The 13,709-nt window shown below is 38.7% G+C and overlaps 1 protein-coding gene across 1 annotated transcript in view; it reads left to right on the top strand.

The window, feature by feature from the left end:
* The first annotated feature begins 7,246 nt into the window (after nucleotides 1–7,246).
* Nucleotides 7,247–13,709, top strand: part of LOC138364635 (uncharacterized) — a 348,932-nt gene continuing 342,469 nt past the window's right edge. Inside the window, exon 1 of the mRNA XM_069324594.1 lies at nucleotides 7,247–7,631. The gene's annotated coding sequence lies outside the window, so the exon portion shown is untranslated. The remainder of the gene's footprint in view (nucleotides 7,632–13,709) is intronic.

Consider the following 13,709-nt stretch of genomic DNA (forward strand, 5'->3'; position numbering starts at 1 on the left):
CAATATAAAACTTATTTAAGAATATTCTAAACAAAGCACAGGAACGTAGTATACCATACAAATAGAATAGATCGAATACTAATGACCCAAAGTGGATAACAAAGAATTTGAAGAACCTTATAGGTAATAAGAGAGCTTGGTACAAAAGGATTAAAAATGGGGAGGTCACTTTAGAACAGGAATTCGTACAACTGGTTAGAAATGTTAAAAAAGAGATAAGGAAAGCAAAAAGAAACTATGAAGTTCGCATAGCAGGGCAAGCAAAGACAAATCCTAAAGGGTTTTTTCAGTTATATCGTACTAAGACTAGGGAAAGGATAGGTCCATTAAAAACTGAGACAGGTCAAATAACAGATAGTGATGAAGAGATGAGTAGTATTTTTAATAAATATTTTGTATCTGTATTTACTAAAGAGGAACTTAACAATATGCCTTCAGCCGAACAAGTCTATGTGGGTGGGGACGAGGACAGGTTGACGAGTTTAACAGTTACCAGGGAGGATGTTCTTAAACAAATAGTAAAACTCAAACCAAACAAATCCCCAGGGCCGGATGAAGTGTTTGCCAGGGTGCTGAAAGAATGCAAAGAGGAGCTTTGTGACCCACTGTCAACCATATTTAATAAATCAATAGAGTCAGGCAGAGTGCCAGAGTTTTGGAAAGTTGCTAATATGATACCAGTTTTTAAGAAAGGAGATAGATCACTTGCGTCTAACTATCGACCAATTAGCCTAACGTCTATTGTGGGAAAGTTACTCGAATCTATAATAGCAAATAAAATTCGTCTTCATCTTGAAAAACATAAATTAATAATTGAGTCGCAACATGGTTTTAGGGCATGGCTATACCAAAGGAAACAGAGAGTTAGTATAAATGGAATCAAGTCAGAGTGGGAAAATGTTGTAAGTGGAGTGCCTCAAGGCTCTGTCCTGGGACCTCTGTTGTTTATAATATATATAAATGATTTAGATTCAGGTTTGAGTAGCAACATTTGCAAATTTGCCGATGATACGAAAATCGGTAGGGAAATTAATTCGGAGGAGGACTCACTATCACTTCAAGTTGATCTAGATAGGGTTTTGAAATGGTCAAAGGATTGGCAGATGCAGTTTAATGCTGATAAATGTAAAGTTCTGAGGTTAGGTAATAAGAACATAAGAACATAAGAACAAAGGTAACTGCAGAAGGCCTATTGGCCCATACGAGGCAGCTCCTATTCTATAACCACCCAATCCCACTCATATACTTGTCCAACCCGTGCTTGAAACAATCGAGGGACCCCACCTCCACAATGTTACGCGGCAATTGGTTCCACAAATCAACAACCCTGTTACTGAACCAGTATTTACCCAAGTCTTTCCTAAATCTAAACTTATCCAATTTATACCCATTGTTTCGTGTTCTGTCCTGTGTTGATACTTTTAATACCCTATTAATATCCCCCCGGTTATGTCCATTCATCCACTTGTAAACCTCTATCATGTCACCCCTAACTCTTCGCCTTTCCAGTGAATGCAACTTAAGCTTTGTTAATCTTTCTTCATATGAAAGATTTCTAATTTGGGGAATTAACTTAGTCATCCTACGCTGGACACGTTCAAGTGAATTTATATCCATTCTATAATATGGCGACCAAAACTGAACTGCATAATCTAAATGGGGCCTAACTAGAGCAAGATATAGCTTGAGAACCACACCAGGTGTCTTGTTACTAACGCTGCGATTAATAAATCCAAGTGTCCGATTTGCCTTATTACGAACATTTATGCATTGATCCTTTTGTTTTAAATTCTTACTAATCATAACTCCCAGATCCCTTTCGCAATCCGACTTCGCAATCACAACACCATCTAGCTCGTATCTTGTAACTCTATCATCATTACCTAACCTCAGAACTTTACATTTATCAGCATTAAACTGCATCTGCCAATCCTTTGACCATTTCAAAACCCTATCTAGATCAACTTGAAGTGATAGTGAGTCCTCCTCCGAATTAATTTCCCTACCGATTTTCGTATCATCGGCAAATTTGCAAATGTTGCTACTCAAACCTGAATCTAAATCATTTATATATATTATAAACAACAGAGGTCCCAGGACAGAGCCTTGAGGCACTCCACTTACAACATTTTCCCACTCTGACTTGATTCCATTTATACTAACTCTCTGTTTCCTTTGGTATAGCCATGCCCTAATCCAGCTTAATATAGCACCCCCAATACCATGAGACTCTATCTTTTTAATCAGTCTTTCATGTGGCACTGTATCAAAAGCTTTGCTAAAGTCAAGGTATACAACATCGCAATCCTTACCACTATCAACTGCCTCAACAATGCTAGAATAAAAAGATAACAAATTTGTTAAACATGAACGGCCATTTATAAAACCATGTTGCGACTCAATTATTAATTTATGTTTTTCAAGATGAAGACGAATTTTATTTGCTATTATAGATTCGAGTAACTTTCCCACAATAGACGTTAGGCTAATTGGTCGATAGTTAGACGCAAGTGATCTATCTCCTTTCTTAAAAACTGGTATCACATTAGCAACTTTCCAAAACTCTGGCACTCTGCCTGACTCTATTGATTTATTAAATATGGTTGACAGTGGGTCACAAAGCTCCTCTTTGCATTCTTTAAGCACCCTGGCAAACACTTCATCCGGCCCTGGGGATTTGTTTGGTTTGAGTTTTACTATTTGTTTAAGAACATCCTCCCTGGTAACTGCTAAACTCGTCAACCTGTCCTCGTCCCCACCCACATAGACTTGTTCGGCTGAAGGCATATTGTTAAGTTCCTCTTTAGTAAATACAGATACAAAATATTTATTAAAAATACTACTCATCTCTTCATCACTATCTGTTATTTGACCTGTCTCAGTTTTTAATGGACCTATCCTTTCCCTAGTCTTAGTACGATATAACTGAAAAAACCCTTTAGGATTTGTCTTTGCTTGCCCTGCTATGCGAACTTCATAGTTTCTTTTTGCTTTCCTTATCTCTTTTTTAACATTTCTAACCAGTTGTACGAATTCCTGTTCTAAAGTGACCTCCCCATTTTTAATCCTTTTGTACCAAGCTCTCTTTTTACCTATAAGGTTCTTCAAATTCTTTGTTATCCACTTTGGGTCATTAGTATTCGATCTATTCAATTTGTATGGTATACTACGGTATACCATACCGTAGGTATTATAATATAATGATGATATGGTATTATTATATATTTGTATGGTATTATAATATAATGATGATAGAGTTACAAGATACGAGCTAGATGGTGTTGTGATTGCGAAGTCGGATTGCGAAAGGGATCTGGGAGTTATGATTAGTAAGAATTTAAAACAAAAGGATCAATGCATAAATGTTCGTAATAAGGCAAATCGGACACTTGGATTTATTAATCGCAGCGTTAGTAACAAGACACCTGGTGTGGTTCTCAAGCTATATCTTGCTCTAGTTAGGCCCCATTTAGATTATGCAGTTCAGTTTTGGTCGCCATATTATAGAATGGATATAAATTCACTTGAACGTGTCCAGCGTAGGATGACTAAGTTAATTCCCCAAATTAGAAATCTTTCATATGAAGAAAGATTAACAAAGCTTAAGTTGCATTCACTGGAAAGGCGAAGAGTTAGGGGTGACATGATAGAGGTTTACAAGTGGATGAATGGACATAACCGGGGGGATATTAATAGGGTATTAAAAGTATCAACACAGGACAGAACACGAAACAATGGATATAAATTGGATAAGTTTAGATTTAGTAAAGACTTGGGTAAATACTGGTTCAGTAACAGGGTTGTTGATTTGTGGAACCAATTGCCGCGTAACATTGTGGAGGTGGGGTCCCTCGATTGTTTCAAGCACGGGTTGGACAAGTATATGAGTGGGATTGGGTGGTTATAGAATAGGAGCTGCCTCGTATGGGCCAATAGGCCTTCTGCAGTTACCTTTGTTCTTATGTTCTTATGCTATATTAAGCTGGATTAGGGCATGGCTATACCAAAGGAAACAGAGAGTTAGTATAAATGGAATCAAGTCAGAGTGGAAAAATGTTGTAAGTGGAGTGCCTCAAGGCTCTGTCCTGGGACCTCTGTTGTTTATAATATATATAAATGATTTAGATTCAGGTTTGAGTAGCAACATTTGCAAATTTGCCGATGATACGAAAATCGGTAGGGAAATTAATTCGGACGAGGACTCACTATCACTTCAAGTTGATCTAGATAGGGTTTTGAAATGGTCAAAGGATTGGCAGATGCAGTTTAATGCTGATAAATGTAAAGTTCTGAGGTTAGGTAATGATGATAAAGTTACAAGATACGAGCTAGATGGTGTTGAGATTGCGAAGTCGGATTGCGAAAGGGATCTGGGAGTTATGATTAGTAAGAATTTAAAACAAAAGGATCAATGCATAAATGTTCGTAATAAGGCAAATCGGACACTTGGATTTATTAATCGCAGCGTTAGTAACAAGACACCTGGTGTGGTTCTTAAGCTATATCTTGCTCTAGTTAGGCCCCATTTAGATTATGCAGTTCAGTTTTGGTCGCCATATTATAGAATGGATATAAATTCACTTGAACGTGTCCAGCGTAGGATGACTAAGTTAATTCCCCAAATTAGAAATCTTTCATATGAAGAAAGATTAACAAAGCTTAAGTTGCATTCACTGGAAAGGCGAAGAGTTAGGGGCGACATGATAGAGGTTTACAAGTGGGTGAATGGACATAACAAAGGGGATAATAATGGGGTATTGAAAGTATCAACACAAGACAGAACACGAAACAATGGGTATAAATTGGATAAGTTTAGATTTAGGAAAGACTTGGGTAAATACTGGTTCAGTAACAGGGTTGTTGATTTGTGGAACCAATTGCCGCGTAACGTGGTGGAGGTGGGGTCCCTCGATTGTTTCAAGCGCGGGTTGGACAAGTATATGAGTGGGATTGGGTGGTTATAGATAGGAGCTGCCTCGTGTGGGCCAATAGGCCTTCTGCAGTTGCCTTTGTTCTTATGTTCAACCACGTTTCAGTAAGTATAATAAAAGAGAATTTGTTGTCAATAGTTTCAATCAAGGCACTAACATCATCGAAGTATTTACCTAGGGATCTAACGTTCAAGTTGATTACAGAGACTGATTACATTGTGATTATGTGTTAATCACAATGACACAAGGCCTCGACCCACTGTTGTAGCAGGTGACCTTGACCCACCACCTGACAGATGTATACAGACACAAGGCCTCGACCCACTGTTGTAGCAGGTGACCTTGACCCACCACCTGACAGGTGTGTAGTGACACAAGGCCTCGACCCACTGTTGTAGCAGGTGCCCTTGACCCACCACCTGACAGGTGTGTAGTGACACAAGGCCTCGACCCACTGTTGTAGCAGGTGACCTTGACCCACCACCTGACAGGTGTGTAGTGACACAAGGCCTCGACCCACTGTTGTAGCAGGTGTCCTTGACCCACCACCTGACAGATGCATACAGACACAAGGCCTCGACCCACTGTTGTAGCAGGTGTCCTTGACCCACCACCTGACAGGTGTGTAGTGACACAAGGCCTCGACCCACTGTTGTAGCAGGTGTCCTCGACCCACCACCTGACAGATGTGTAGTGACACAAGGCTTCGACCCACTGTTGTAGCAGGTGTCCTTGACCCACCACCTGACAGGTGTGTAGTGACACAAGGCTTCGACCCACTGTTGTAGCAGGTGTCCTTGACCCACCACCTGACAGGTGTGTAGTGACACAAGGCCTCGACCCACTGTTGTAGCAGGTGTCCTTGACCCACCACCTGACAGGTGTGTAGTGACACAAGGCCTCGACCCACTGTTGTAGCAGGTGTCCTTGACCCACCACCTGACAGATGTATACTCAATTACTCAACACAAAGCTGCTATTAGGACAATATCCAACTCTGGCCCCAGACATCACTCGGTACCCCTACTCAAATCTCTGAATATGTTAGACATTAAGTCACTGCACATTCTCTCATGTGTATTATACATATATAAAACGCTAAACTATAATGCCAATCCTGATCTCAAAAGCTTCATAGAAGGTTGTAACAGAACCCATGAGCACCACACCAGAAATAAAAAGAACACTGTTTCCCAAAAACGGTGGGTTTTCTGAGTGGAAGAAAACGTATGTCTGGAAGCTGACTTTATCCGCGCCCAAGCTGCGCGCGCATTGACCCGAGGTTATATAAACCGGGACGGAGACGGCGTGGGCCCCTTTCACAAGACAGCAGCTGCTCTTACATAACGCCCACCCTCCTCCCGGGATCCTCTGCATCCCCTGTTTTAATTTAGAAAGGGACGGCCCACAGATGTGCTCAAGGGGCACTTGCTCTAGCATGCTAAGCATTTGCTGTATCTTTGGGGGTGCTCCGCCGGAACCCCCAAAGTGATAAGCCTGCAGATAGCTAAGAAATATTCCCATGAATTGTAATTAGTCTAATTAATGCAACTTTCATTTACTACCTATGGATGTAGTTATTAATTGTAATTGATCTCTCCTTTATCATTAAGGATTATTCATTATAATTATTCCTTAATACTTTATTGTTATGCACTAGTCAATAATTATTTATCATTCATCCTAATTAGCTATTTGATTCATTAAAAATAATTGCTTATCATTATACTATTTGTTATTATTATTATTTATTATATAATAATTTTATTAATTATTAATTTATTATTTATTAATTTATATAATTTAATTTATTATATATTAATTTATTATATATCAATTTATTATTTACCATTATAAAATAAACAAGTCCCCAATCTGAGCACGTTTTCTTCCAACCTCAGAAAATACAGTTTTGATGTTCCAAGAGTACGACTTAATCAAACTAGAAATGCTCTACAAATCAAGGGGCCCAGAATGTGGAATGACCTTCCCAACCATGTTAAAGACAGTACCTCTCTCAACCAGTTTAAGATAAAAACGAAGCTATACCTAATAAATTCCCTGTAACCTACCTTACCCTTCTATTGTCAACCAATGTCTGTTTTTCTTTAAAGAGCGCTGTTTGTCGACATAATTGTATTTGTGCTGCTTTTTCATCTATGTTTTCATTTCTTGTTTTCATTCTACTCATTATGCTCATTTTAGTATTAAGCTTGTCATTTAAGTTTATCATGCCCGAAACGCTTTGCGTAATAGTGGCTTTAGGCATTGTATGTACTAGCTCTACCTATAAGTCAACCAATCCTTGTAAAAAATTTTTGTATGTATGTACCTTACCTAAATAAAATTGTATTGTATTGTAAGTGTCGGCAAAGATCAGTAACCAAAGAAAATGGAAGAAGGAAGGTGGCGGGGAAGCGAGCGAGTGACGTCATCACAACAAAGGTTCCACTATTGGACGTGTACACGACCCGTGAGATAACACTGACGCTCCTCGCCTATCTTAAAGACGGTCTCCTGTGTCCAAAATACCCGCCAAATTGTCCCTCCCACAATACTCACAAGACAGTTGTGGCAGTGTAAGTGTGTGGTGAGGGCACACCACTGAAGACATTGAGGATATACCACGAGGAAGAGACAAAACTGTTGAAGAAAGGAGTCACTGGCTCCACCTGACCACCTTGGGCCACATTCACCAAGGTACTTAGCAATGTTTTTCTTCTTAGCTACCAATGTTTTTCTTCTTAGCTACCAATGTTTTTCTTCTTAGCTACCAATGTTTTTCTTCTTAGTTACCAATGGTTTTCTTCTTAGCTACCAATGTTTTTCTTCTTAGCTACCAATGTTTTTCTTCTTAGCTACCAATGTTTTTCTTCTTAGCTACCAATGGTTTTCTTCTTTGCTACCAATGTTTTTCTTCTTAGCGCTTTCGTGGCGGCTACGTCGGTATTCAGGTAGCTACACTAAGAAGAAAAACCTTCGGGGTCCGTCTAATTACCACAAGCTACACAAGCTTCAGAAAGCTTCCTGACAATACGTTAGTAATGAATAAATATGATATGTTAGGTTAGGCTAACCTAACCTAACCGACGCTTGGATCGTCGACTTGATTTGGCGTCACCAGCTTTTTATTTTCGCCTAATTTCTTTATAAAAAGATACTTTTTCAGATTAAAATTATGTTTTTTCGTGTTGTACATTCAGCACCAACATTATAATGAGTAAATATATCATATTTATTCATTACTAACGTATTGCCAGGAAGCTTTCTGAAGCTTGTGGTAATTAGATGGACCGAAACCTTCGTAACTTTGGTCCGTCATCTAAGTGTACTGTCGACCACTCGTAACTGGATATAACTCAATTTTTCTCTACTACATAGCACTGGGATCGATTTTAATATAAACAAAAGATTATTAGTTGGTGAATCTCGTGAAGAGGAGTCCTTCGTGTTAGTTATATATGCATTCTCTGCTTGAAACTTGAAGTAAATATGTCTTTTATGATAGGAGAATTAGTTTTATAATAGCAAGATATTATACCAGTAGTTATTAAGTAAATAAACACTGGTGAACATGAAATATGAGAGAAGGTTATGAGCCCTGCCTGATGGGAGCATTTACTATCACCAAATGCCCCTGTTCACCTAGTAATCAGTAAGGGTGTACCTTAGCTATACATACACATTTAATTTATTTTGTTTGGTTTTATTATTAAATTAAATCATGGGTGAGACACAAAAGAAAAATATCCTGCACAAAGATGTTAGGTTAGGGTAAAAACTTCAAAAACTTTTCTCATTGAATAATTAAACCTATAATTATGACTATATGGACTATTAAAAAAAGAGAGGGGGAAGTAGGGTTCCTCTTCCTGTTACACAATTTGGGTGTGTGGAACCAGTAATTATTAAAAGAAGGCACCATGTCGGGAAGGCTATGTAGCATTAAGGAAGTGAGGTGAGGCAGCTACTTATTTGAGGAATGCTTATTTTATTTACCTTATAAGTTGAGGCAGCCTATTTTATTTGAGGAATGCAGCTGATTCCTCTACATTTAGCATGGAACAAATTTGTGTTCAAGACCTCTTCCTGTTACACAATTTGGCTGTGTAACAATCAGTAAGTAATTATCAAAAGAAGGCACCAAGCTGGGAAGGCTATGTAGCACCATTGTGTGTAGCAATAAACCTAATTTTTTTAACAAATAATGCACCTGTGAGAAACAAATCCTGTCAGCTGTAAAAATATTGATGCAGTTAATTAAATAAAACATATAATGAAAGAAATATTACTGGTTTATTTTTATTCTATCTTTTTGTACTACTGTATACAGTACAGTATATCCAAAGAAGTGAAATATTGAGACATAATGCACAATTTAATGAATGATTCAAAAGAAATATGACTACTGTATTACATATCAACATGAGAACTTAATGATCCATGGTTAACATGATTTAATAAGGATAATATTGGTAATAACACAAACTATAATTTAAAATCTTTATTACTGATATTTTTGTATTAAGAAGCTTAGGTATACATAGCAATATGCTGCTACCCTATTCTATATGGAAGATTACACAGTGTAGATAAAAAACTAGCTATAAGTTCATCTAATACTCCCATCTCACAGGATGGTTAGACATACATGGAATCAGGGGAGAAAATACCTGCCTCAATACAAAAAACAAATCAGCTCTGACTAAACAATAACTTCACGATTTTCACAAGAGGTAAGCACTGAATCATGGAAACATTATATTATAACTACAGTACTCTTACTAGTTTCTACAAGACTCTTCTCAAACAATGTATTTTTTTAACATGCTTAGGCATACACAGCAATGTGCTGCTTCCCTATTCTGTATGAAGGACCATATAGTCCATTCTCTGAAACTCTCCCTGGACAGATGTAATAGGACCCATTATCACCACACCAGAAATAAATATCTCCTTGATATCCCCAGAGTCAAACCTAATCTGTGTAAGCACACTTATGCAAATAAAGGGACCTAGTCTATGGAACTCACTCCCTAATGAATTGAAAAGCTGTCAGACTTTTGCCTCATTCAAAAACCAAACCAAAAAGTACCTAATTTCATCTTCATAGTTTCCTACACTGTGCTTTAAATTTGGTCTGTATCTATCGTTACCCAATCTCCCAATCTTTATGTACTTAATCCAAACAATTTTACCTTTGTGATCATTGCTGTCTTCTTTTCAGTGCTAGCAATATGGTGTATTGTGCCTTGTAATTTTTGTTAAACTATCATTCAAGCTGTCAATGCAATCAATCTGAGCTACCTATGTGCTTTAATATACCTTCTAATTTCTCTCATCTTTTTTTCTTTGTTTTCTTACCATGTACATTACCTGTTATCATTTTTATAAATTTTGCTAGTATTTACTACTTAAAATTTTCTGTTAGCTTAAGGACCTGCCCGAAACGCTGCACGTACTAGTGGCTTTACAAGAATGTAATCACTATGCTATGTATCCTCATAATCCCAATGTACCTTTTTGTATATATATATTAATAAATAATAATTAATAATAATAAATAAATAGTCTAGATAAAAAACCAGCTACAAGCTCATCCAACATCCTCACCTCACAGGACGGCCAGTCATACATGGAATCAGGAGAAAACAAAATACTTAAGGCTGATCTATTAGCTCCCACTGACAAAATCTGGGTACAGCACAAGAATATCTTCCAATATTCCTGAGTGTATGAAGTAATTACAGAGCTCAAAGTGCCTCATATCATCTGGTATGAAGTCACTGATACTGTAACAGGGCAATCACAGATATAGTGTTGGAAAGTATGTCCTCCCAAGTAAGACTGAAAACAGATTTTTTTTTTTTACCCAGATGGTTAAAACCCATGGAACTGCCTACCCACTGAAGCCGTACCTGCCAAAATCCAGCTAGAAAATATCATTAGGACAATTAGCGAGACTTAACAAGCCCCCGGCTTTTTATCCTCGTCGAGGCCACTAGATAGATTGTGGCCCTTGGGTAAATTTAGGTAAATATATACGTAAATAGATACCATCGCTTCTCAAGTCTTGGGAGCGAGAAGGGGAGCTATACACTATCTCTTAGAATTACGTAGGTAAACAAAAAATGTAACATATTTGTATACTACAATGTCGGTGCTGACTGTACAAGTTGAAAAAAACATTGTTTTACTTCGAAATATACTAATTTTATAAGAAAATTTGACGTAAATATGTTGCAAGTGGTCACGGATAAGCTCTGATATGGCAGCGTCGTGATTGACTACAGCTGTAAGATGAAAAATGTTACCTTCTCTCTGATTGGTCAAACTAAAAGCGTAGTGACATCTAGCGAGACCTAAGTGAACTGCTTAGAAATCTTCATAAGTTTACTTCTCTGAATCGCCCTTTGGCGTGTTCTTAGCCGGCACTTGGGAACCTTCGTAGCAAACCTACTGACGAAGAAATACATGGAGCTTCGTGAATCTAGGTCCTTGTTCCTCGCACTCTCATCATCCACCATAAGTACTTGAGTGCTGTATGCTCCACCATTGTCATACATAGGCCTATGCAAATGTTGGCGTATGGACATAGGCCTATGGAATTGCTGGGGCTTGGACATTGACTTATCGAATTGTTAGTGTTTGGACTATACTGATCTAATCATCGACCTGGAAAGTGAGGGTACTGCCTCTGCTGGTTAACCGAGAAAGATACAGACAAATGTCCAAATACTGATGACCTTCCAGATATTGGTGACCATCCAAATATTGGCGACCGTCCGGATGCTGGTGGCTGGGTAGTGGTAACTGTCTGGATATTGGTTGCCATTCAGGTACTGGAAACCATCTGGATATTGGTGACCATTCAGGTACTGGAAACCATCTGGATATTGGTGGCCATTCAGGTACTGGAAACCATCTGGATATTGGTGACCATTCAGGTACTGGAAACCATCTGGATATTGGTGACCATTCAGGTACTGGAAACCATCTGGATATGGGTGACCATTCAGGTACTGGAAACCATCTGGATATTGGTGACCATTCAGGTACTGGAAACCATCTGGATATTGGTGACCATTCAGGTACTGGAAACCATCTGGATATTGGTGGCCATTCAGGTACTGGAAACCACCTGGATATTGGTGACCATTCAGGTACTAGAAACCACCTGGATATTGGTGGCCATTCAGGTACTAGAAACCACCTGGATATTGGTGATCATCCAGTTACTGGTAACCGTCCTGATAGTGGCAACCATCCAGTTACTGGAAACTGTCTGGTTACTGGTGACTGTCCAGATAATGGTAACTTTTCAGATGCTAGCACCTGTCCAGATATGGCAACTGTCCGGATACTGGGACCTGTTCAGATATGGTAATTGTCTGGTGACAATTGACTGGTGATTGTCCAAATTGTGGCAATCTTTCAAATACTGGCAACTGTTCAGTTACTGGCAACTGTTCAGTTTCTGGTAACTGTCCAGATACTGACGACCCCTCTAGATACTGTGACCCTCTAGATACTGTGACCCTCTAGATACTGTGACCCTCTAGATACTGTGACCCTCTAGATACTGTGACCCTCTAGATACTGGTGACCCTCTAGATAATGGTGACCCTCTAGATACTGTGACCCTCTAGATACTGATGACCCTCTAGATACTGTGACCCTCTAGATACTGTGACCCTCTAGATACTGTGACCCTCTAGATACTGTGACCCTCTAGATACTGGTGACCCTCTAGATAATGGTGACCCTCTAGATACTGACGACCCCTCTAGATACTGTGACCCTCTAGATATTGGTGACCCTCTAGATACTGTGACCCTCTAGATACTGTGACCCTCTAGATATTGGTGACCCTCAAGATACTGTGACCCTCTAGATACTGTGACCCTCTAGATACTGTGACCCTCTAGATACTGTGACCCTCTAGATACTGTGACCCTCTAGATACTGTGACCCTCTAGATACTGGTGACCCTCTAGATAATGGTGACCCTCTAGATACTGACGACCCTCTAGATATTGGTGACCCTCTAGATACTGTGACCCTCTAGATACTGTGACCCTCTAGATACTGTGACCCTGTAGATACTGGTGACCCTCTAGATAATAATAATAATTTATTTAGGAAAGTACATACATAGTTGCAGAGTTACAGTACAAACATTGTGTTTGATATAAAGATAGAGGTAGTACATACAATACCTAAAGCCACTAGTACGTATAGTGTTTCAGGCAAGGTGAGGTGGGGAAAACCACTTAGACTAAAACTTAATAGTAATTGAGCTTAAAGTATAAATTGCATTGAAAGAAAAAAAAATAAAAAAGATAAAAAAGAGGGGAACATGGTAGAAAATAGCCAATATACAAGTTGATCAACAAACAGCATTTTTTTTTTTAAATAGTAAGACATGGGTTGACATTTAGAAGTAAGGTAGGTTACATGGAGTTAATTAGGTAGTACTTAGTTTTCATCTTAAACTGGTTGAGAGAGGTACAATCTTCGACATGATTGGGAAGGTCATTCCACGTTCTGGGTCCCTTGATTTGTAGAGCATTCCTAGTTTGATTAAGTCTTACTCTTGGAATATCAAATAGGTATTTGTTTCTGGTGTGGTGCCCATGAGTTCTGTTACAACCTTCTAGGAAGCGTTGAAGGTCAGGATTGACATTACAATTCAGAGTTTTAAATATATAGAGTACACAAGAGAGGATGTGCAGTGACCTAATATCTAATATAATGGTGACCATCCAGGTACTGGTG

This window comes from Procambarus clarkii, chromosome 14 (assembly GCF_040958095.1).
Source record: "Procambarus clarkii isolate CNS0578487 chromosome 14, FALCON_Pclarkii_2.0, whole genome shotgun sequence".
Lineage (NCBI taxonomy): Eukaryota > Metazoa > Arthropoda > Malacostraca > Decapoda > Cambaridae > Procambarus > Procambarus clarkii.